Source organism: Pogona vitticeps, chromosome 6, assembly GCF_051106095.1.
Source record: "Pogona vitticeps strain Pit_001003342236 chromosome 6, PviZW2.1, whole genome shotgun sequence".
In the NCBI taxonomy this organism is placed as follows: Eukaryota; Metazoa; Chordata; class Lepidosauria; order Squamata; family Agamidae; genus Pogona; species Pogona vitticeps.
Window position 1 is genome coordinate 61,195,486 of NC_135788.1, and position 20,992 is coordinate 61,216,477.

Sequence of the window (20,992 nt, forward strand, 5' to 3'; positions counted from 1 at the left end):
GGTTGATGGTCGGATTCCAAAGGATCTCCTGTATGGAGAATTAGTGCAGGGAAATCGCCCCAGAGGGAGATCACAGCTGCGATACAAGGATATCTGCAAGCGGGACCTGAAGGCCTTAGGAATAGACCTCAACAGATGGGAAACCCTGACATCTGATTGTTCAGCCTGGAGGCAGGCAGTGCATCACGGCCTCTCCCAATTTGAAGAGACCCTTGTCCAGCAGGCCGAGGCAAAGAGGAAGTCACAAAAGCAGCAAAACCAGGGAGTTGGACAGGGGACAGATTGGATTTGTCTTCAGTGTGGAAGAGATTGTTATTCTCGAATTGGCCTCTTCAGCCACACTAAACGTTGTTCCAAGTCCTCCATACAGAGCACGTCACCATAGTCTTTCGAGACTGGAGGATGCCTACACTACAGCCTTCTGGAACATTTGTAGTGACATCAAACAAACTCTGTGATGAACTAAACGAAAGAACTCAATATGTACATTTATATTATTTAGTCAATTTGAAATCAAGCACAAATTTTACTTAGTCATCCTTTGGGCATTTTGTTATACAAATCTGATATGATCAAATGTTGAGCTGAACAAAAACAACCCTTGCTATACACACCCAGTCTGCACTGGCATGAAGTTATGATATGGAACATTTTCTACAGGCACAATCTGGTACAATGTTCTTACTCAAAACCGCATCTTAGTGAGATGGAGTAAATTCCCTAAATTTAATACGGTGCCCTATTTGCTTGCATGAAAAAGAAGAAAATGACACAAGTAATGTGGGATTAAGTGTTACTTGTGAAGATGCCATTGTACAATCCTTGTAATGAAAACTGGTCTAGCACTGCTTTGTGACAAATTTTGAATGAAAGGCCAAACTATCTGTTTCAGGTTATCCACCATTAGGAAGTGAAATCTAGGAGTATTCCAGAGAGACGATTCAGGAAGATATTCATCACCGAGCTATCATATACAGTGGTGCCCCGCATAGCGAGCTTAATCCGTTCCAGATTAACCTTCGCTATGGGGAAACATCGCTATACAGATCAAAAAACCCCATTAAACGATGTTTAATGGGTTCCAAATGGGCCCAAAACTCACCGTTCTGCGATGTTTCCCCATGTTCCGGTGGCCATTTTGGGTGTTCCGGTGGCCATTTTGGGTGGTTCCGGCAGCCATTTTGGGTGTTCCAGCGGCCATTTTTGAACCGCCGGACAGCTGTTCCCCCTTGCAATGCGAAGAAACATCGGTATGCGATCGCATTAGCGATCGCGAAATCCGCATCGGTATGCGGATTCATCATTAAACAGTGTGCTCGTCATGCGAGGCACCACTGTATACAAAATAAAGTCTATGCTTAGCTTCCAAAGAGCAATTATAAAATAAAGCAAGCTAAATTGCAAAATGCAAGGGATATAAAAAGTTCCTTCCATCACAAGATACCATTCTTAACCAATAAGGAATTGCTTCTTTTCAAGACAATGAAAAACTTGCCCAGGTATTTAAAGTTACTGATCTGTTCAATGTGCTGTCCTTCGATTATCCACTTGTTTACCTGAGTGCATCTAGAAAAACCCATGATCTTGGTTTTCCTAAAGTTGGTTGTTGGCAAGTTATCTTTACAATGATCCATAAAAAACTCATTAATGTCATTTAAGACCTATTTGAGATAGCAACATAAGAACAGCACCATATGCATATAGAAACAAAGGAACCTTAGTCTCAGCAAATTTTGGTCCATGAAATTCTGATGCTAAGCATCCCTTCATCAAGTTATTAAGGTAAAGATTAAAATACAAGGGCTAGTGTGCAGCGCTGGGGTACGACCGCAGCAATAAAAGTTAGATTTGTCAAATTACCATCCAGGCCACACCTTACTCTTAGTATGGTGATAAAGACATCTAATAAGATAAAGCAGTCTTTTATCAGTTGAGGAGACATATATTTTATCCCATAATTTATCCCTTGGGATTGAGTCAAAAGCCAATTTCAAGACTATAAAGGCTACTAACAACATATAATAGCTCATATACTTCTCAATATAAACAATGGTCAAGGGTTAAAGTTTCCTTCTTGAACACTGCCTGTTCATTCCCAAGAATATTGTCTTCCTCAATCCAGGTGGTAAATCTAATATTTAAATATGTGCCATATTATTTGCCTGCTACTGACAGTAAACTGATATATGAGAGGGATCCTCCCTGTCTCCTTTTTTAAAGGGCTGGTATCACTATAGCTTCTAGCCATGCCAGGGGAAGCTGGCTAGTGTTGCTGTGTAAATAGATGTACAAAGCCCCACAAATCTATATTTGTCTGCAAAATTGCAGTTGGAATTATATCTTATCCTGGAGCTTTTGCAGTATTCAGGCAAAAGATTATGGTCTTCATTTCAGCCAAAGTTACTTGCTCCCAGTTTGGAATATTATTTATGTCCAAGAAGACTGAAATTTCCATTGGTTATGTTCTTGACTCAGCAAAGATTTTAGAGAAATAATGTTCCCAAATGTCAGCAGGAATTCTGAAGCTAACTGAGCCTAGTTACCCAGAGCACTGGTAGCTAATGTCCTAAATAATTAGGAGTTATTATTTAACACAGAATCTATTAATACCTTCCATTGTTTTCGTACTGCTCGTTTGTGTGTGTGTTTGTGTGTGCCCGTGTGTGTGTGTGTGTGTTGGCTAACAATGTTTTATAATTTTTTTATTAGATAATACTCTTGAGGTAAAACTATATTGTTTATATATGTCTCCCACGGGTTTTTTAGCTAGATAACATTCCTTATCAAACCACTTGGGAGCATTCTTTCTCAAAGTACTTCTTAAAGAGAGTTGTTTTGGGCTTATGACTAAAACCAAAGAAAGTTAATAATGTAAGACAGTGGTAGTTTCAGTAGGAGCTAAAATTGAATTTTTTTATTTTTCATCTATGGTAGATTTTAATAGGCTGATAACTTTCATGTTTATTTCATCTGACTAATGTGAACTTTTGTTAAGATTTTATTTCTATACATATATTCAGAAGCCATGTGTACTGAGGTGAGAGCTGACAAGATTAGAATTAATGGTAAATGATCACTTTCAATACAATTTCCATCTGAGAAATCTTTGACCAGTTTAGATAAAGAGGAAGTTAGCACATAGTCAACAACACTGCTACCACGCCCAGACACAAAAGTAAATTCTCTACAATTATCAAAATAATTATTTCCATTCAAGATAGAGAGAGCAAGGCGGCCTTGCCATGTGTGTCAGCCATATGCCACCACAACTGACCTTCAGGTCTTTTAAACTTCTATCACAGTTAAAAGTACAGTTCTATGTATTATCTAAGCACCATAAACTAGGTGGGAATAGTACATCATTGTTAGGACTGATTCTTGCATTAAAATCACCCAGAGGCTTTGGATTCTAGATCTGTTAGGCAATATTCCAACTGTTCCCAAGCTTGTTTTGTCAAATATTTGGAGGAGAATGATAGACTATAAATATTAATAGATAAAAAGGCACACGCTCTAAGCTTAAGTAATCTAGTCACTGCAATTTTATCACGGGGGAAGCCATTTATTGTTAGCCTTCAGTGAGGTGGAAATCAGTAATGCCAACCCAGCTTTAGGACATCTCTTCTCTTCTAGATTCATCAGGCAAGTCATTGATCAACTAGCCATTCAGCCTAATTTTCCTGTTGGGCCATGTTTCCTGTAATAAAATTGCATCATAAACTTTAAAGAAGGCCATAACTCCTGAGTCTCCTTGCATAGAGGCCCAGCCTGCAATGTTCCATAACAGGATTTTAAACTTCCAGTCATCTGAAATCAATTATTTCTGTTTAACTCCCTGATCTGGTCTTACAATGAGGATCGGGTTACCCTAATGACTGTCCAGCTTGATGTTCAATCAGTCAGTCAGTCAAGCTCCACAATCTGATTCAACTCTCCCCTTCCATCTATGAAAACAGATCCATTACCTTTCCGGGGTTTTGGAATATGATTTATAATTGATCTATTATTATGTCTCAGGGATGGTTTACATTGTCCCAACTTCTCTGAGCTAAGATACCTTCTTTGAAGCCATTCTGTATTAATCATTGATTCTCTTGAAAATGTATTGGGCTGGCAGTTCTTCAGAGGCAAATATTTATATACGTACAGCAGCTCCACTGGATGCCGATCAGTTTCTGGGCACAATTCAAAGTGCTGGTTTTAACCATTTAAAGCCCTAAATGGCCCAGTTCCAAGCTAACTCAAAGATCGTATTTCCCATTATGAGATGGCTCAGGTGTTATGATCATCAGGAGAGGCCTTTCTCTTGGTCCCACCACCTTCACAGGTGCGTCTGGTGAGGAGAGGACCATCTCTGTTGCAGCTTCCAGACTTTGGAACTGCCTCCCACAGGAGGCCAAGCTGACCCTATCTTTGCTGTCCTTCCATAAGCAAGCAAAGGCCTTTCTCTTCAGGCAAGCCTTCCCTCAGTAACTGGCTACCTGAGTGTGGTTTTTAAATGGATTGGTATGCATTACTGCTTTGACTCGGTTTTTAGTACTATTTGTGTTTTCCATTTCTCGGAGTACCATCTGATTTTTCCTTTTTAATACTTGTATATGTATTGTTCTTAGCTTTAAGACTGTCTTTTAATTATGTAAACTAACTCTTTATACTCACTGTCTTTAAATATTGTCTTTTAATGATGAAAACCACCTTTGTATATTCATTGTTTTCAGCTTTAAATATTGTCTTTCAACTATGTAAGCCGTCCTGTGTCGTTTTTAATGAGAAAGGTGCGGTAAAAATATTTAAAATAAATAAATAATAATACCAAGCTATTTTCTTTATTTAAAGGGGAATAGTTATTCTTTTTCTCCTGTTGTGCTGTCACCTGACTATTTGTATCCTCCAAAAATCCAACACTGCTTACTGGTTCTTTGTTAGAACCTTAGAGATGGGTGAGGGCATCTCCCAGTGCTAATATTCTGTTAATTATTACATCCTGAGACTGATTAGATAAAGCCAAAAAAGTCCTTAATAACTCCTTCTCTTCTGGGACATGAAAGAAATCTGTTTCTTTTGTTGGATTAGAGAATAAAGTTAGAAGGGGCCTTTAAGGCCATTGAGTCCAACCCCCTGCTTGATGCAGGAATACAAATCAAAGGATATGTGCCAGGTGGTTGTCTAAGTTTCTCTTGAAAGCCTCCAATGTTGGAACACTCACCACCTCTCAAGGTAATTGGCTCCATACACTGGTTCTTGTTTCCCACTCAGCTGTCTTGGTTGCATACAATGTTTGGAGATCTAAACATCTTCAAAATTAATAAGATGACCAAGTTCAATATCTTTTGATTGAGATTTAGATTCTTTATGGAGTAAGGCTGCCTGTGTAATATTCTCAAAGAACCTGGTGACCATCACACCTGCCCTCTGGAATTTATTCTTTGGGAATGCAATATTCTGGAATAATGGCCGAAGTGTTTACTTAGTGGTGAGATGTGAGTGGGCAGCAAGTTCCTTCATTAGTGGTAGAAAAATGCAGCCCTGCAGATGTTGTTGGACCAGCTCTCATGATCTCTCACCATTGGCTCTGCTGAATAGGGTTGATGGGAGTTGCAATAAATGTCTAGATAACTGGACTTTGCACTCCAATAAATACTCAACTCATTCTATCCCTGAGGTATACAGATAATTTAGAAGTTACAAGTTCCATATAATATAGTTACATGAACAGTTACTTTTCATTTGATGAGGAATGTAACTAGTAGTCACAAAGCCACTTTGATGCAGGAGATACAAACATCTCTTCTTCAATTAGAGCATCTATTTGTTTAACAACCAATTTACTGGCATCCAATCTGCAGATCAAGATTGCTGACTAAGCCATATATATATTACATTGCTGCTTTTACTCCCTGCTAATTAAGTGAAATTGTTGGACATTTTACTAAAACTTGTTCTATGTTGCTGCCTCACCCAGCTTTTTTACTCAGTCTTTTTACATTAGATCTGTCTGCTACCAACAAACTAACCTTTTTTGCTGAATGCTGGAGCTCTTCTGTTTTAGCTTAAAACTCTGGAAGTTTGGGAGGTTTGTTGGAAGAAGATTACCACATAACTCAAGGAAGACAAGTCTATATTTTTTTAACCAAACAAATGGGTATGTTTACTACTGAGAGATTCTCTGTATAATCTGAATCTCCCAGCTATGAAACTCAATCCAGTTACTTTGTTCCATCTGTGAATCCAGGCAAATGAGAAACAACAATTATGGTTCTCACAAGACAGGGTGGCAAATTGTTAGGGATTTCCTCCCTGACAGGGTTTGAACTACCACAGAGGAAAAGACAAACAAAAATTTCATCTTTCTTCTCTTTAAGAACAGAAAGAAAAAGAGAAACATCCAGTACTGATACTAAAACTTTAGATAAACCTGAGCTACTTACTATTTACACCAACAATGTAGACTGGACAGTGGATTATTCCTGGAGCAAACCTGAAATGCAAACAAATGAGGGGCAGCTAAACTTGGCACCTGAAATTGCTCAAGTTGAAAGCTTGGAATATCTAGTCCTCGGGAATGAGAGAAGATTTAACTCAGAAATTATAGAAGGTGACTCAGGACAGGAAGTGGAGCCATAATCCCCCCCATGATGGAAACTAGTGAAATGACAGCTTCTGGATTAGTCCATCAAGATACATGGACTAATCTTGGAGCCTTGGGAGCTGAATATCACAAGACTATAAGTTCTGCCATAGTTCCATCCTAGATAAGAAAGCTGGGACTACTGCACAGGGATTGAATGCCTCAAAAGAAGAGTTGCTTGAGAAAAGTATTTACTTAATATCTAATGAACTGGAGGCAATAAAACCATTTGTGTCATGGTGTAATGGGTTGCTAACCACCATGAGAGCTAGAAGGTCATTGGCTAAATAAGAATGAAAACATGGAAGGTGAGAATCATGGTGAAGTGAGTCATAATAAGATCATGTACCTACAAATGGAACAAGTAAACCAGTAATTACTGAAGATATCATGCAAGATCCATGGCATTATATCCTCAGTGAGAAACCTGGTCCAATATCCAAGGAACCCAGCTTCAGACAAGAACAAAACTAATAACATTCCCCAAATGGGAAATGATTCTAAACGTTAAAAGTTGGCTCTTTAAAATTTTCCAAAGCCCAAAAGCAGACTTTCTCAGTTTCAATGTAAGATTCATTTTTTACACGTAGTATATCTATTTGTTCCAGGAATTATCAAAATGTATATTATGCAGATAGAATACCTGTTTCCAGATTACCTCAGTATGCATGCTGTGGTAGCATTTGGAAGCTGGCAGATTATGATAAAGGTGGCTATTGTACCAGAGACCACAAATATTCTGCCAATGCTCCCTATTTAAGAAAACAAAGACAAAATTTAGAGCTCCCCTTGCTCTGAAAATGAAGGGAGACAGACAGGTTGCCTTGCATTTATTTTTACTTAAGCAAGAAGGACTCCCAACAAGTTTGGGTATTTATTTATAAAATAGTTTTATGCCATTTGTCTCGACAAAAGCCTCCCAAGGCAGCCTACAATAAATACGGAGATAAAATCAGAATTGAAACCTGCCAGTTACAAGTATTCAACAGTTGAAACATTACAAAGAACAGCACTGACACTTAACAAGCCACTTAAAATACAGACCAGCACAAAAGAATCTAAAAGCCATAAGCCAGCAACATTGACCAAAATCATTTTTCATAGTTATGCTGATGGAAGTGAAAAAGTGTAACTTACACTGGCAAACTGCCACTAATTAACAAGCCCCCACTTGGATTCCTTGTCACATGCCACTGTGTAATGCAATGAGGAATACTGGTGGGGGCTTGTTAATCAGCAACAATTTGCCTCTGCGGAATGTGTTAGAAACATAAGAGGACTTTGGCCACTGTGTGTAAAAAAATCTCAGCTGAATGCTATCTGAAATGGACATGTCTTCTCCAAAGCTTTTTTAAAAACCAAAACTGACAGAAAGAGTAGTATATCCTTTGGAAGTTATCTCTCTAGCTCCAGGACAACCACTGAGAAGATTTTGTCCCTAGTGCCTTCAGCCCCAACAAATATTCACAGCAGAGCAAAAGTGCAGCCCCTCTCATGCCAATCTTAGGGTTCAGCCAATGATTACACAGGAACAGGTGGTACTTCATACAACCTGACTACAAGTGCAGGCAATGCTACACTCCATCAAGTCAAAATGGCTTATAGTGACCCTAATAGGGTTTTTAAGATAAGTGAGACAAGTAAAGAGTGGTTTTACCAGTTCGCTCTGACTCCAACCAAGTGAGTTTCCATGCCAAGTTTCGAACCCAGGTATATTGAGTCTTAGTCTGTCACACTACACTACGCTGGGTGTCAGGGCATGTATGTATAACTGATGCAAAGTCTGCATACTTCAGGGTATACCAGCCTCTACTCCTAGCTGCCAACACTACCCAGATACCACTGGGACAAGAAGAAAACCCAAGGTGTGCGCTGAATATCATTCTCCTTCCCCTTTAAGTCTTCCTTCTTCGTTCTTTAGTCTTTCTAGCTTTCTAGCTAATTTTGTCTAGCCATGAAAAGGTTTTGAGAACCTCTGTTACAAGTTGTGAATAATTTGTTTTTCCAGCTTCAGCTCTGTCTTTTGAAAGCTGATTTAAGGATAATGCCATAAAGAAAGGGAACACATGGAGTGTATTATAATACACAGTACTGAGAAATAATGCTCATAATAGGAAAGCAAAGAAAACCAGACACTCTGCAGCAGACCCGTCTCAAGCGTCTGCAAACACTGTATGACTTCCAGATTGCTTACAGAGACACGTAAGGATTGTGAGAAATACATCTTAGTCATTCTTATGAGTTAGACTATGTGACAGTGTGAAGAATTCCTAAATGAACTTCAAACCCATACAATAAAACTAAGTTCACATATCTAGGATTATTGTTTCAATTAAAATCATATAGAACATGATTCCAGAAATTATTATTTTTTCTTATCTGTTGAATATTTTGAATTCCCAGTAAGCACAAGGAGTATATCTAATTAATGCAATCAATTTACAAATCTAAGCCTTTGTTCATGGTCACAGCCTAGTCTTAGTAGAATAATTCATTCAGTTAAATGGCAGCATCAGCATCCCTCTTTGAGGGATGGGCAGCATCTGAAGATCTTCATCACAGCTGTAATGTTGAGGCTGTTGCTCCTGGGAGACTTAAGCATCTACGCTGAGGCAGTGATTTCTGGATCAGAGCTGGAGTTCATGGACACCCCAATATTGTTGACCCTGTCTCAGAATGTTGCTAGCTCCACCACCACCACAGCAGGGCACGTGTCCTCTCATAAAATCAATCCTTCATTGCAGGAAACAGTTTCACCCTCCTGCTTAAAAGAAAGAGTCATTAGGTCCATTCTAAACAACAGTTAATCTAGCATCAGACAGTCTGAATAATTTCAGGCCTGTTTCAAATACTCCATTCACTGGCAAGCTGATTGAGAGGGTGGTGGCCAACCAGTTGCAGGCTTTTGTGGAAGATGACTCCTTAGTCTGGGTTCAGGTCCCAGGATGGTACAGAGATGGCACTAGACAGAGTGCAAGATGACCCTGTTGGCCCTCCTTGATCTCTCTGCCATCTTTGATACCTTTGACCACAGTATCCTCCTGGATAGACTTTTGGGGCTAGGGATTGGTGGCCTTGAACTATACTGGCTCTGGGCCTTCCTCAGCGGCTGATTCCAGAGAGTGTGGCTAGGGTAGACTGTTTTAACCCTGTGGGTCCTCAACTGTGGGGTCCCACAGGAGTCGATCATTTTCCCAATGCTGTTTAACATCTATATAAAGCCATTGGGAGAGGTCATCAGGAGATTTGTAGCTTCATGTCATCAGTATGTGGATGATACGTAGCTCTATATCTCCAGTAAATCATCTGCAACAGATGCCTTCCAGTGTCTAGAGGGTGCATGGATGCAGGACTGGATGGGACTAGGTAGAAAAGGCTGAAACTAAATCCATACAAGTCAGAGATCATTTTGCTGGGGGTAGAGGTGTCCATCTCCTTGACTGATGGCTGTTTCACCCAGACCTGATGGATTTACCCTTCTGTTCAAGGATGAGGTGTGCAGTTTGACCATATTTTAGAACCAACAGTGACCATGGAAAAACAGATATCTGCGCTTACACACACTGCATTTTCCCAACTGTGGTGTATTGCCCAGATGTGCCCCATCTGGACATCAAGACGATAGCAACCTTGATCCACACACTTGTAGTCTCAACAATTGATTACTGTAATGCACTCTACATGGAGCTTACCTTGAAGCTGACACAAAAGTGGTGCAAAATGTAGCAGCCAGATTGATTGCCAGGGTGAAGCAATATGACCATATCAACCCCATCTTGGTTAGCCTGCATTGGTTGCCAGTCCACTTCAATGGCAGGTTTAAGGTGGTGGTTTTTAACATATAAAACCCTGAATAGTTTAGGACCTTGTTACTTGTCTGAATGTCTCTAGCCAAGTTCGACTGCCTGTCTGAACAGATCCTCGGAGACCATGCACCTATAAATATTAATACCTCGAGAAGCCCGTAAAACAAGCAAAAGCTGGGCCTTCTGTGCTGTGGCACCTTTCTTGTGGAATGTGCTGCCACAGGAATTTCACCAGCTGCTTTCCCTCCATGTCTTTAGGAAACAACTAAAACCAGAGCTTTTCAAGGAGCCTTTGGGCTGGTTCTCCTCAATTGATTGAATGTGTAGAGGAGGAAGAAAGGCTCTTCTTTGTCATCTATTTCTTGCCACCTGTCTTTTAAATTGTTTTCTAATCTTTGTATTTTAGAGTGTGTTTTTATTATTATTGCTTTACCTTCTGTACACTGTGCAGAATAGCAATTTGCTAGATGGGCAATATAAAAATTAAATAAATGAAATGAAATATGAGGGTGAATGCATTGAAATCTAATTAATGTGTTCCTATGAGCAAAAAAAGTCAGAACAAAGTCAAATTTAGTTTACAAAGGGTTTATTAAGTGCTCTTTAAAGCCATACATATTGTGCAGATGATTTTTAAAATTTCAGTCAAAAAACTTTAACTTTTTAAACATCATAGAAAAACATTTAAAAATCAGCAAACATGAGGCAGGAACAAAAAAATGGAAAACATTCTTCTTGCGAAGCATGGCCATAGGAACATTTGTCTTGCGAGTCATTAACCCCATTGTCAAAACCATTTGTCTTGCGAGTTTTTTGTCTTGTGAGGCACTTGTCTTGTGAGGCAGCACTGTATTTGTTTAGCAATCTCCAGCTGCAGTCCTGTCCCCCCCCCCCACTTGCACTTCCAATTTGTTTGGAAGTTCATAATCTGTCTTGTGGGAAAAGACTGAACTAAAATAGGAATTGAGCACCTCTGCCTTTTCTTTGTCATCTGTTATCATTTTTCCATCTCCATTGCGGAGCTGTACCACTATGGCTTGTGTTTGTCTTTTGCTACTCACATACCTGAAAAATGCTTTTTTATTGCTTTTAGTGTCTCTAGCTAACCTCGGCTTATTCTCAGCTTCTGCCCTCCTAATGCCATCCCTGCATTTCCTTGCTACTTCTCTGTATTCATCCTTGGTGGCCTGGCCTTCTTTCCTGTAATCTCTTTTTTGGTTTTTAGGTCCTCCCTGAGCTTTTTGTGAATCCATACTGGCCTTTTTTGCCGCCTCCCCCCTTTTTAGTTTCTTGTTGGAATTGTTTGTAGTTGTGCCTTTAGAATTTCTTTTTTAGGAGCTCCCACCCTTCTTGGACTCTTGTTAGGCTCTCCTGCCATGGGACCTTACTTATCCTTGTTCTGAGATTATTAAAATTGGCTTTTTTTAAATCCAGCAGACACGTGTGGCTATACTCTGCTTTTGTTTCCTTTGAAATTAAGAATACTAGAAGGACATGGTCACTCTTGCCTAGAGTTCCCCTTACTGCCACTTCCCCCACCAAGTCATCTTTGCTGGTCAGAATCAAGTCGAAGATACCAAATCCTCTAATTTCTTTCTCCAGTTTTTATAGGAGAAAATTGTCAGCCACACAAGCCAAGAATTTCCTGGAAGGGCCATACTTGGCAGAATTTGCCTCCCAACATATATCTGGATAACTGAAATCTCCCATCATTACTACGTTGTGTCTCTTTGAAAAATCTGTTTTCAAAGTTTAGGTTTTTTGCAATTTTTGCAATTTGGTTTTCAAAAGTTTTGTCCGCTTCCTCTCTTTGATTGGGCAGTCGGTAGTAGACTCCAACTACCAAGTTCCTTTTGTTTTTCATCCCAAGTAGATTGATCCAGATACTCTTGAAAGGACAGTCACTCTCCTCCTCCTGTATTTCTGTGAAGGAATGTGTATCTTTGGCATATACTTCAATTCCACCTCCCTTTTTATTCTCTCTGTTCTTTTTGATCAGTTTATGTCCTTCAATTGCTGTATTCCAGTCATGGGAGTCATCCCACCAAGTTTCAGTTATTCCTATCAAGTCATACTTACCCTCCTGAATTAAAATTTCTATTTCTTCTTGTTTGTTTCCCTCGTGGTGCAGTGGTTAAAACGCTGTACTGTAGCTAAAACTGTGCTCACGACCTGGGGTTCAAATCCCAGGTAGCCGGCTCAAGGTTGACTCAGCCTTCCATCCTTCCGAGGTCGGTAAAATGAGTACCCAGCTTGCTGGGGGGGCAATGTGTAGCCTGTATAATTAAAAATTGTAAACTGCCCGGAGAGTGCTTGTAGCGCTATGGGGCGGTATATAAGTCCAATAAATAAATAAATAAATAAATAAATAAATAAATAAATAAATAAATAAATAAATAAATAAATAAATAAATAAATAAATAAATAAATAAATAAATAATCCTGGCATTCATATACAGGCACCAGAGGATGTGTGATTTGTGGCCTGTTTGTCTTTGTATATTTTTATGAATATAATTAATATATTTATTATTGCAATTATTATCGTTAATGTTATCATTGTTGCACTTTTGATCAGTTTGGTCCATACCTATTGCTGTGTGTAAGGCTTCATGTACCCTTAACTCTGTCCTTGTGTTTCCCTTCCCCTTCCAACTCAGTTTAAAGCCCTCCTAATGAAGTTCTTCAGGCTGTGGGCAAACACATTCTTCCCAGTCCTTGTTAGATGCAAGCCGTCTCTTGCTAGCAGTCCTTCTTCCAGGAAGCTTAGCCCATGGTCCCAAAAACCAAATCCTTCTCATTGACACCAGAAGTTTAACTTACCTTAAGTACCTCGACTCAGCAGTAAATTAGTTCAAGAGGACTTACTCCCAGGAGTGTTTGCATAGAATTGTGATCTACAGGCATACCTTCTTTCACGAAATTAATTCATTCTATGCGACATTACATAATGCAGAAATTTCATAAACCGAAACGCCATTTGTGCTAGGAAAGGGGCGGTGCTATAGGTGCAATGCACCCTGGGAAAATCCTTTTGTACTGCGGGGGGGGGGAATGTAAACCAAGACATTATTTCTTGGGATTTCGGTTTGTAAACCGAAAATTACGTAAACTGAGGCATTCGCCAACTGAGTTACCATTCTAATGAGTTTTCCTTTGCACACTTCTCATTGTGCATAGGAGGGCAGATGTTTGTTTTTGAAGTGTCGCATCCTGCCTTCAGCTCTAGGGATCGCTGGATGAACGGTCTTAATGAAAACATTTCTATTCACCCTAATCCTCACAGACAGGCAGCAGATGGGGGCTCGGGTTACATCTTTCTGGGCTGCAGAACACCAGACTCTGGTGAGTCTGCCATTGTCTTCCTTTGGCTGGTGCTGTCTGGTGTGTTGGAAGGCCTTGCTGTGCTGGCTCAGAATTAGGAAAAGACTGTGCTAGTGTAATCAAGAAGGAGAACCCAACACAAGGCGAGGTAGGCCGCAAAGGACGTTAGTTGTAGTGATTGGGCCACCAGCAGTTGCAGATCCCCAGGGAGAGTTTGAGAGAGAAAGTGGGGGGGGGTGAATGAGGGAAGGGAAGCAAGGAGAGGGGGAATAGAAGAGCTCTGACAGAGGGGTGGAGGAGTGAAGTAAATTTAATAATGATTTCTGTCCCTCTGCAAATTCTCAGGGGAAGTGCTTAATTGACAGCAGGCTACAAAGGGTTGTTTGCTGGTCAGATAGGAAGAGCACGCCGAAGAGTATATCGCTGCTCCCCCTGACTTCAACAAATCCTTTGTAGCCTGATCCATCCCACACCCAGAACGGCCAGTTTGGGCAGGTCCCCAAAAACAGCCTGTGGGGACACTAAAGTGAAGAGGACAAAATCTGACCCTTCATCCTTAGCTATGAGCAGTCTTTGTCAACCAAAATTCCGCAAGTCTTCTCTTCATTTTCCATTATAATGGCAAATAGTAAATGATACCTATGAAACCTTAGTGTGTCTTTAGTTGCATTTGTTTTTAAATCATTTGTGAGTGGCTTTGGATCCCTGCATTGAGCAAAAAGTGGAAATGAAATAAATAATAAATCATAAATATCCTTCGTTCTTCCTTTCCCCGAGTATCTTGGAAGATTCCTCACCCTCTGAGTGGAGAAAGCAGTTTCTCAGCCACTTATTTCAGCAAGAGATTGTGAACTGACCATGCTAGTGGCCAAAATGGTCTGCTGCCTTCATTATCCATAAATGCATTTTCAAGACATGCCAAAGCAAAAGGGAGACCTAGAGTAACATGCCAACCTGGCTGTGTCAACTTTTGTGAAGTGAAAGAAAACCTGGCACAGCTTCCTTACGCACACTTACGCATATGCACACATCTCCCTTTCTTCAGTGCCAACATAAGTTAGATAAGGGTGCTAAATAGGCAAAGATTAGTTTCATGCAAGTGCTTAACCAAATAAATGTCTTGAATGCATCTAATTAACACTTAGCATTCAAGGTATTAATAAATAGCTGTGGTTCTGCAATACCCCATACACAATCTAACCAGGCACCATTTATGTGTTTTGGCTCTAAGTACAACTTTAGATGTGTTTTAAATTATCTTTTAAAAGCTTGTCTTGGTTAAGAAAGCAAATAATCTGATGTCCAATTGGTGATTTATTACCAATTTTCAAAAAGAAGCACAAGTATCTGGGTTGCATTCATTATGCTCCCACTGAGTCTCCATTGGATACAATCTATAATTATACAGTACATGGCATCAATCTAGCAGCTCATGATTGTGAAAAATGCAAAAAAAATTCCAAAATGAAAACGCCTTATTTGTCATTTCTAATTCAAACACATACATTTTTAATTACCTATTAGTGTCTATGTTATGGAAGAATTATGATACCCAGTGTGGTGTAGTGGACAGGGTAACAAGAGTAGAACTCAGAAGGCCTGGGTTCAAAACCTCACTCAGCCATGGAAACTCACTGGGGATGTTGAACTAGTAAAATTACTCAATAAATATCTCAATTACTTTGAAAGCCCTATTAAGGTCATTATAAGTCAGATGAGATTTGACGACACATAACATTTATATTTGTCAAGGTAACATTTACAGACCTGAGCAGTACAAAGTGTCTTAATGAGCAACCATATTGAACAGCTGTGCTGTAATGCTGAATCATGATGACTCATAAAGTTCTGACTCATGTATGATGCAATATCAAATATGATTGGACACCGATAGTTGTGAATAAGTATATATGTGGACTCTGTACAGCAGATGTATTCTTCTTCCTGATGAGTGTCATGCTGTTATGCTGCCAGTCTACACTTCTGTATATAGCTTGTAAATACACGTCTGGTTCTGGAGAAGCTGCTTGTGTATGCGTGATTCATTTAACCACCTAGACCAGAAGTTACTCTGCTGAATTTCTGCGTACTTGCGCTAACAATATTACACATCTGTTATTCTTTGAGCAGATTAATATTTAAGTGCACAATTTGAATAATATTAGAGATGCAGGTGTCCAGGCTTCTGACAACAAAAGACTTTGATCCAGAGGAACCTTTGGCTTTCCATGTGGCTTTTCCCCACACATCCTTTCCTTCAGGCACCATAGCTTTTTGTGGTTGTGATTGTTTACTTGCTTGTTTTGTTTATTTTGTTTGTTTTGTTGTCTATTTACTAAACATGTTCACCTTCCATATATAATTTAGCATCCATATGGTCATTTCAATCTTGTTTCTTAAATTCTTAGATCAGAGGAAGAAAAGTTGAACACCAGGTATTGTTTCCACTCCAGACCATGCTTGATTTTTTCCTTCCTTTCGGGGATTTCTACAAGAAATTAAAATAAAAGGAAATCATTTGTGTGAAATGTTCAGACACCCAGCTGGAGTTACAAACTCTGGGACTTCCTGAGAGGCAAAAATATACCTGTAACTGAATTTTTGCCAGGAACTGTATGGCACTTGGAAGCAACCCACATGATTAAAAATAACATTAGGTCTGAAATAGTCATTTGTATCTGAAGCCTTGTAAAAATTTGTAAGGTATCACTTACCACACTGTACAGTTTATATGTAAATCGTATGTTACCAATGAATAGTCTCATTCTCCCTTTTTTAGTTGGTGCCTGAAAACAAAGTCAGCTTTTCCCCATTACCTGCTTACACCTGCCTTTTCAAAAATTCCTTAACCATGTACAACACTTCTCTGAAATATACATTGGCATTTGGATGTCTCTGCAGGGGATGGTCATTATTTTGATGGCCTGTGAGGTAGGACTCCGTGTTTTGGTTTGGGGTACCTAGCTAGAGGTTTATTGATTTATTTATTTAAAACATTTATAGCCCTCCCTGTATCACAGGTTCTCACAGGGGGCTACAGAGCCAAGTAAGTTTGTGAAAAACTTTTGCGTGTTGTTAATCACTGAAACCTGGCTGAACCCCACTATTCCAAATACTGTTATTGATATGGAAGGTTTTTTATTACATCATTTGGACAGGGACAGGAATGTGGGGAAGTGCAGAGGAGGAGGATTGTGCGTGTTTGTTAGAGAGAGCTGGTGCACAAACTCAGAGATTATAACACGTCATTGCTCTTTGGAGCTGGAATATCTGTCTGTTAAATGCAGACCTTTCTATCTTCCACGGGAATTCAGCGTTGTTATTATTATTGTTGTTTATATTCCGCTGGATGCAAACGCGGATTTGGGGCTGGGTCATCTGGGCGATGAAATTGGCAACTTGCAAAGTAAATTTCCGGATGCTGTATACATTATTGCAGGAGACTTCAATCATGTAGACCTACGTGCAGTCCTCCCTAAATTCCATCAACATGTAAAGTGTGCTACTAGGGGGTTGAACACCTTAGATAAGGTCTACACGAATATTGCAAATGGATACAGGACATTACAATTGCCACATCTGGGCCAGTCTGACCATATGTCCCTGTTTCTAGCTCCGGAGTATATTCCTCTGAGAAAACAGTCAGGGCCAGTAGTCAAGACAGTGAAAAGCTGGCCGGAGGGAGCAATGGAGCAGTTAAAGGACTGTTTTGAACAGACGAATTGGGAAGTTTTTGACCATCCTGATTTGGAAGAACATACAGCTGCAGTGTTAGGGTATATGGCACACTGTATTGATACTGTCACAGTGGATAAACGTATCCGCGTTTATCCCAATCAAAAACCTTGGATGACCGGGAAGGTTAGACGCCTGTTGTATGCTAGAAATAAGGCTTTTAAGTCTGGGGATGATCTAGACTACAGTGCAGCAAGAACGAACTTGAGGAGAGGCATTAAGCAAGCTAAGGCCGAATACAAGAGGAGAATTGAAGACTGCTTTCTCAGTAATAACATGAGGCAAGTTTGGCAGGGGGTTCAACAACTAACAAACTACAAAGCAAAAAAGGTTTCCTCAGGCGGAGGCGTGGAGGTGGCTGAGGAGTTGAACAACTTTTTTGCTCGATTCGAGATCGATCAAACTGAAACTGTTCGTTTGCCATCATTTACTCAGCACAGTCCCCCCTTCATTGTGAATGAGCAGGATGTGAGACAGACTATGAAGGTGGTTAACTCCAGAAAAGCAGCTGGACCCGACTTAATTCCTGGTCGGGTGGTTAAAGGCTGTGCTGATCAGCTAGCCGGGATATGGACTGTAATTTTTAATCGATCCCTGGCACTATGTGAGTCTCAAGGCTTCCATCATCGTTCCACTGCCTAAAAAGTTGCCTACAAACAGTCCGAGTGACTATAGGCCGGTGGCACTAACTTCAATCTTAATGAAGTGCTTTGAGCAGTTAGTTCGGAAATATATTATCTCCTGCTTTCCTGATTCCTTTGATGGGCTTCAGTTTGCTTATAAAGAAAATAGATCAACTGAGGATGCGATTAATACTGTGCTTTATATGGCTTTATCCCACTTGGAAACACAAGGGAATTATGTAAGAATGCTGTTTGCAGACTTTAGCTCTGCTTTTAATACCATTATACCCCACAGATTAATAGTCAAACTGAAAGATCTAGATTTTCCAGATTCTATCTGTCTGTGGATTTTGGATTTTTTAACAAATCGTCCACAAAGGGTTAAATTGAATGATTACATCTCTACTGACAAGATACTCAGCACTGGCACTCCACAAGGTTGTGTCCTTAGTCCACTACTGTTCTCCATTTATTCATCGGATTGCACCAATAACCATCCCAGTAATAGAATTATCGAATTTGCAGACGACACTACACTAGTAGGACTTATTTCTGGGGATGATGAGTCTGCGTATTGGGATGAGGTATTACAGCTATCCCGCTGGTGCAAAAAAAAACAATCTTCTATTTAACATCCAAAAAACCAAGGAATTTATAGTGGACTATAGGAAAAAAAGAGCAGACATTCAGCCACTGTATATAGATGGAGTTTGTGTGGAACAGGTGGTTGAATGTAAGTTTCTTGGGACCATCATAACAAATGACCTGACTTGGAGTGCAAACACCGCTGCGTTAATCAGGAAGGCGCAACAACGGTTGTATTTCCTAAGGACTCTTAGAAAGCAGCAATTGACTGAGAGTTTATTAACTACCTTCTATCGGAGTTCGATTGAGAGCATATTATCCTACTGTCTCTGTGTATGGTTCACGAGCTGCACAGTGGCAGAGAAAAAGGCAATTCAAAGGGTGATTAAGACGGCCCAAAACATCATTGGCTGTTCACTCCCCTCTTTGGAAGAATTGTATAAGAACAGATGTAAGAGGAAGATATCTAACATACTGAAAGACTCCTCTCATCCGGGATATCAGCTCTTTAAACTATTACCATCGGGAAGGAGATTTAGGGTATTGAAAGCAAGGACAAGCAGATTCAAGAACAGCTTTTACCCAAGTGCAGTATTGAGTTTAAATGCGGGGTCATAAGTTTTGGGTGGAATTTTAATTGCTGGGAGAAACGGGGTATTTATATTTGTATGGTGAGTGTTGTGTATATTTTTAACTTTTTTTTTGTAGTGGTGTTGTCCAGTTTTACCTTGGGGAAGAGCACCTCATTTCATTGCACCCACTTGTGAGTGCAATGACAAATAAATTTCTTATGTCTTATGTCTTATGTCTTTAAAAACATAAGACCTGTACGGGGAAGGCAATGTATGCTGATTTCTCCTCTGACCAGATTCCATGGCACATCCTGTGTGAGGGGTGAGCAATTAAAAATTAAAAAATTAAAAATATTTAAAAACATTTCAAGGGGGTCTGGGAGATTTGGAGCCATGCCCTTTAGTCCCCAAAGTAAAAGCCATTGGTCCTGGAGACTTCCAGGAATAAAAATATGTTATTGGAGGTTAAAAAAATGCAAACTAACTTCAATGATGGTTTTACATTATTAACACTGAGAAATCCTTGGATGGCCTTGAGGGGATACGCAAACACTCCTGATGAGCTGACTGCAATCCAGAGGCCACCGGACACCCATCCCTGTCCTATACTGTTTCAGAGAATCCCCCAAAATTCCAGGACACCTTTTTCTGGTATGCAGGAGCTGCAAGAGAAATAGATGAAAATGACCTCCCTTACCTTCTCAAGTGTTGATTGGGCAGCACCAGGTGTGCCTACAGGAAGTGAATCATTTTTGGCCATTCAACATGTCACTAAAACAGCCTTGCCCACTTTGATGGATGTCCTTTGTTGAGGCAGAGACTGGGAAGTGCATCCTTGTTTCTTTTCCTGGACTTTCCAGCAGCTTCTGGTAGTATCTTGCAGGATGAGCTCAATGGACAAAGGGCTACAAGCACATTGAAATAGTGATTCCACTCTTATCTTTAGGATCACTTTCTGCTTTTCTCACACAGAAGTCCATACTCTCCCCCTATATGATTTGGCATCTGTATCAAGAGCTGGGAGAGGGCAACAGATGACGTGGGCTAAAGCGAATGGCATTCTTCTATTGGAGATTATACAGATGTTGGATCAGTGGCTGGCAATGTTGCTGCACTGGATGAGGGCCAATAAACATAGGTTCGGTTTGGATCTCTACCAAGCATGTTCACAAAGACTTCTTTGGATCTCTTATTGATACTTCACATAACACACAAGAGCAATCTGGTGCAAATCATGTTTGCTCAGATTTTCTTTCCACAAAAGTAGTGATGATCCTCAGGAACAATTGAATTTGGAACTGATTCATGAGTACAATGTTCACTGACCAAAGCTACCTGGACATTGCAGTGTTTCCCTCTTCAAGGAAGGCATCACAATGTTTCCTTCTTCAGGGATCACAAATCCTCACATTACTGACTGTGAAGGTGGCCCAGTGGAGTGTATTGTCCCCTGAGGATACAGGAGGGGAGGGAGGGGAGAAAACAGAAAGTGAGAAGGAGCAGGTGGACCAAAAGGAGAATGCAGCAGTGGAAAAGAAGAAGACAGAACAAGGTGGCACATTTGAAGTGAGTTTAGTGGAAGAGCGCGGGATAAGAAAGGGGTGGAGCAAGAGTTGTCCATTTGGCAGGAGAGTATAAGTAGCCAGGGGGAGCATCGGTTCAAGGTGGTACTGGAGGTGTGGAAATGAAAGAGGGAGCTGGAGAGGTTGCGAGAATATG

General features: G+C 40.2%; 2 long non-coding RNA genes across 3 annotated transcripts in view; both read right to left on the reverse strand.

Annotated features, from left to right (window-relative positions):
- LOC140707986 (uncharacterized) overlaps positions 1-20,992 on the reverse strand; it is a 479,255-nt gene that overhangs the window by 354,862 nt on the left and 103,401 nt on the right. The gene's annotated exons all lie outside the window — the stretch shown is intronic.
- Positions 16,030-20,992, reverse strand: part of LOC140708326 (uncharacterized) — a 62,174-nt gene continuing 57,211 nt past the window's right edge. The window contains exons 3-4 of one of the 2 annotated variants that reach the window (XR_012088426.2): positions 19,971-20,723; positions 16,030-16,246 (exon numbers count right to left, since the gene is read on the reverse strand). This is a non-coding gene — a long non-coding RNA (uncharacterized LOC140708326). The remainder of the gene's footprint in view (positions 16,247-19,970; positions 20,724-20,992) is intronic. The other variant, XR_012088428.2, reaches the window with a different exon arrangement.